Raw genomic sequence first — 5,120 nt, forward strand, 5'->3', positions numbered from 1 at the left:
AAGCCATCTTCTTAGCCTTCACACAACATCCTGATAGCCGCCTGGATTTTCTCGTGCCTTCTACCACGATGTCATCGTCATCAGAACAGCTCAATTCAATGACTTCTTGGGCATAGGAACAATTTCCCGTGAAAAAAAGATGATGAGGTTTTCTCAAGGATGAAAACTTCAATGTGAGGTTTCCCCTTTTTGAAAACGATGAGGTCATTCTCTTGTATGCGCTGTTTAGACACAAATTCACCCCACCCAGATTCTAAGACTATCTGGTCAGCATCGTGCTTCCTTGCTCGAACACCATGTATCTTTTCCTCGTGGTCTTTGAGTGTAATGTCAGGTTCGAAATGGTCGACAAGTCTCAAGGGGATGTACTGCATAAGCAGAAAAAATGGCAAGTTTAAAAAGATGAAGAGGTCCGACGTATAACAAAGGCAGGCAACAAATCATCTGGAAAAGATTCAACTTACAATACAACTGTCCTTCAATTTAACATTTCTTTTGGCCATGGTTGCCACATGTAGAGGAATTCCAGACCTCATTCTGTGAGCTAGTTCAAGTACTTTCTCCTCCTGTGCTTTGGTTAGACAACACCCACTTGACAACGTATAGCCAACGACAGTTGAGGCGTCAACATGTCCAGAGGGATCAGGCACCACTTGTTCTGCACATAAAGTATGTTTTTTACATTGATCAGATAAGCATTGCAAAAAACATTTGACTTTAAGATGGTGATTCACTTTACCTTTCATTAGCATACGATGATCACAAGAAGTGTGCGGAGGAGGAATGGCTCCGAAGATCTTGGGAGGTGGTTCAGAGAAGAAGGATTCTCATGGCCAGATATATTGGATATATTAACTCTGAAGGTGGAGTTCCCACGATACACAAACACAATCGAGTGACCTTCTTGAATTTCATTTGCATCTACAAACTCTTGCCATCCAGATGTTTCTCCAGATGTAAAGAGAAACATCTTATAGAACATCATAATCTTAACATCGTACGTCCGGCCATCAGGAGCTTCAAGCTTGACATGCTCTATATCACGGATCATATTCCTGAGATGGCTCCCAACCTCTGGCGGTATGGACTGTCCAAGGACAAGGAAGATTCATTTTGGTTAGAGATATAGGATATGTCACACGCAACAATTCATAATGATTTGAAAAAGTAGTAGTATAAATTTTGTTTGCACCACTTCTGTGTGCTTAATAACTGAAATAGGAGTGACGAATATATCGTGCACTCTTAATAATATATAGTTTTTATTCTTGCTAGGTAAGATGTTTAATACCATCCATCGATGAGGTATTGTGAATCAACCAAGACCTATCTATTTATCTCTACATCGCACTTCGTTAGTTTGCTGATCCATAATGCCATCGCTCCCAACCTATATTTTCGCTTAAACAAGTGCCATATATTATTGCCAATTCATCTGGATCAGGTAAAATGAGTAATCTCTAGCTTAAATGAACTTACTAAAATGTCCATCACGTGGTACTCCATTATGGACTATTAATTACTTAACTTCAAAAATGCATATTGTTCACACCTTGGCCATTTGGTACTTGTAGGATGACCGATACCATAGCTAAGACCAGAGCCAAACGTTTCTTTCCAGTCAAAAATTTCATCACCCCGACCCCCCGCCCCACCAATAAAATATCCTAACCGAAACAATTGAATCTTCGATCTGCATACACACGGCACAATGTAGCTAAGATATAAAATTGCTCAAGTATCGAATAGTTTTTTAAAAGGAATAAAAAGGTTAAAAGTATATTCCATGAGTATTAAAAAAAATCTCTTTTCTGCTGCTACATGCAAGTCACAAGTAACAATACCTGGACCATATCGTTTACATTAGTTTTCTAGCTATTACTTGAAAATACTGATATGCTACATGACCCCATTGGTTGGGGATTCTCGAAGAAGCATCAAGCATTATTTGGGCGAGACACAGCAAACAACTGTCAGGTCACCTTGTTTTCTTCACTCTTTTAATCGGCGGAGGTTACATCAATCAGTACCACAGGATCAGTTTTCACCGGGAAAACATAGCAAAGTGACCAATCTATTCAAAAGTTCAACCAAGCGAATAAGTCATCTTACGAGCCTCACGCATAAACAACACAATGTAACATTTTGCATAGGGTTGGACAACGTATAGAATCGGCACTTTTTTCCAGTATAAGCGTCGTCAGCTGTGATCTGGAGCAATCTCATGAATTTAGCAAAGGTTTAAATCACGCTTTAGATGATAATTGTACATGGACCCATTCAGTGGCACCCTGTTCAAATCCTATTCAGAACTTTTGTATTGCACTAGTAGAAAACGGAGCTTTAAAACCGGTTTGTGAGGGCCTTTAGTGCCGGTTATGGAACCGGCACTAAAGTTTCGGCACTAAAGCCCCCCCCCCCCCTTTAGTACCGGTTCGGCACGAACCGGCGCTAAAGTGCCACCACGTGGCGTGAGCTCGCGCCCTGGTATGGGGGAACTTAGTACTGGTTGGTGTTACCAACCGGTACTAAAGGTTTTTTTTTTGAATTTTTTTTGAAAATTTTGGAAAAAAATTTGATTTTTTTTTATTTTTAATTTTTCTAAATTATTTGATGATTTAGTCTCTAATCACCTCTTTTAACTGCTCAAGTGTGGATCACTCATTCCAAATCATCTAACTTCCCAACCGGTCACCCATCCCTCTCACTACTCCAGCCCGAGCACGCTTAACTTTCAGGTTCTATTCTCCTTCGTTTCCGAGTCTGCACTTGTTGTTTTCCTGACAATAGTAAGATGTCAATCCTATTAACCCTCAGGAGTTTAGCTTGAGCATGAAGTCACACATTTCACCGTTTGAGTTTGAAACTATTATTCTAAAAAAACAGTAATTATTTAGTAACGCTAATATTTCTTGAATAAGTTTGACCACAGTTTGACCATAGTTTGACCAGATTTGACCAAAATTCAAAAAATTGAAATAATTATTTAGTAACACTAATATTCTTGAATAATTATGTAGTAACACTAATATTTCTTGAATAAGTAGTTTGACCATAGTTTGACCAGATTTGAACAAAATTCAAAAAAACTGAGATACTTATTTAGTAACACTAATATTATTGCGTAATTATTTAGTAACACTCTATATTTCTTGAATCAGTTGTTTGACCGGTTTGACAAGATTTAACCAAAATTCAAAAAAACATAAATTAGAGCATATCTTTTTTTCCTTTTACAATTTGTCATTTCAAAAATTGTCCTAAACCCTAAACCCGGGACTTAAAACGTCGGAAACTCTATGCTAAACAGTAAAAACTAAGGGTTTAGACCATAAAACCTAACCCTAAACGCTGAAATCTAAACCCTAGCACTAAACGCTAAAAACGTCCAAAAAACGTCTAAAACGCCCAAAAACTCTATTTTCCCTTTGGAATTTTGTGATTTTAAAAAATTGTCGAAACGGAAAACTGGGTGTTTCGGCGGATCAATCTTTTTGTTCTGCAAATTTTGATATATTATATGTATTTTTCTGAATTAGGATGATTTAGTTATGATTTTTTCAAGTTTGAAAATTGCCCTATAGTCCCGATTTGTGTCTCCAATCGGTACTATAGGTCAGACCCCTTTAGTACCGGTTCATGGCACGAACCGGTACTAAAGGTTAGACCTTTAGTACCGGTTCGTGCCACGAACCGGTACTAAAGGTGATCGTGGGGCCCTGGCCTGACGCCAGCCTGCCACCACCCTTTTAGTACCGGTTCATGCCACGAACCGGTACTAAAGGTTCAGCACGAACCGGCATTAATGCAAATCCATTCGAACCGGCACTAATGATACCATTAGTACCGGGCCTAAATCAAACCGGCATTAATGTGCTTCATGTTTGACCCTTTTTCTACTAGTGTTGGGTGCGTCTATTTATTTTTCCCTAGATTATCGCTTGCCTAAAATCTGCGGGACACCAATAACCTAACCGAAACAATTCTACCGTGGATCTGCGCACACGGCAACAATGGAGCTACGAAACGAAACCAATCGCACATTCTTTTCAAGCTTTGAGCACCTCAAAACCTCAAATTGGAAGGAATCTATGCAATGGAAGGTAAGTGAGGGGGATAAATGACCGGCCCGGCAGTGGGACTAACTGAAGGGGATAAATGGAGCTCTCACCGCGTGGTCGCGGAAGCCCTCTGAGGCGACGATGACGAACTGCTTCCCGTCGCCGCCGGCGCAGTCCTCGCAGTGGCCGTCGCCGTCGCCGCCGCTCCAGCCTGCCACACATGGATAGCAGCGGGTAAGAAGAAATCGGGAGAAGAGAGACGTTTTTAGACTCCCCCACGTACTAATCGAGCACGATCTGAGTGGTGGCTACCTGCTGGTGCTGGGTTGACCCCGGCCATCGATCGCCGCCGCCGAGGCCGGTGTGGACTGTGGAGCGTGGAGAGACCGCTGGCTGGAGTGTTAGTGTGAGTCTGAACGGGGAGGCCGAGCGTCGACCCTCCGTGTGTGTGGTGTGTGGAGTGTAAATGTGAACCCGACCCCAAGTCCAAAGTCCAAACCAACGCGGTTGCTCTTCTTCTGGCGTTTTGGTCGAGACGTGGGGCAGTAACTCTCTCATCAATTATCACCCACTTGCACTGCAAAATGGAAGTGGGATTTATACTCCATCTTTTAATTTCTCAGCGAAAAAGTACTAATCACAGCATTACATGCCTCAAACCCGTCTCAAACGCTATAGCGGACGGCCCGATCAGTAATCAGTCACAAAAAAATAACCAGACGGACTTCTCAAACGTACTCAAATGCCGGGGCTAACCGGCACTCCTCAAATCCAACCCAAATCTGGGGCAGATATGGGGCGCCCAGGCACGCCCGGGCACGTTCGCCACGACGAACTAGTGATGGGGTTCCACACAGGATCGCCCGAGAACCCGGCGATCCGACGAACATCTCCTCCGGTGGGGGTGTGAACGCCACGTGGCGCCGCTCTGGCTCGCAGCCCGAGGCCAAATCCGGCTATTTAAGCCGGCTAGCATCCCCCAAATCTTGACATCCACCTCTTCCCTCTTTGTGCTGCCAGCCCGAACCCATCTCTCTCTCTCTCTCTCTCTCTCTCTCT

The sequence above is a fragment of the Triticum dicoccoides genome, chromosome 7A (genome assembly GCF_002162155.2).
Source record: "Triticum dicoccoides isolate Atlit2015 ecotype Zavitan chromosome 7A, WEW_v2.0, whole genome shotgun sequence".
In the NCBI taxonomy this organism is placed as follows: domain Eukaryota; kingdom Viridiplantae; phylum Streptophyta; class Magnoliopsida; order Poales; family Poaceae; genus Triticum; species Triticum dicoccoides.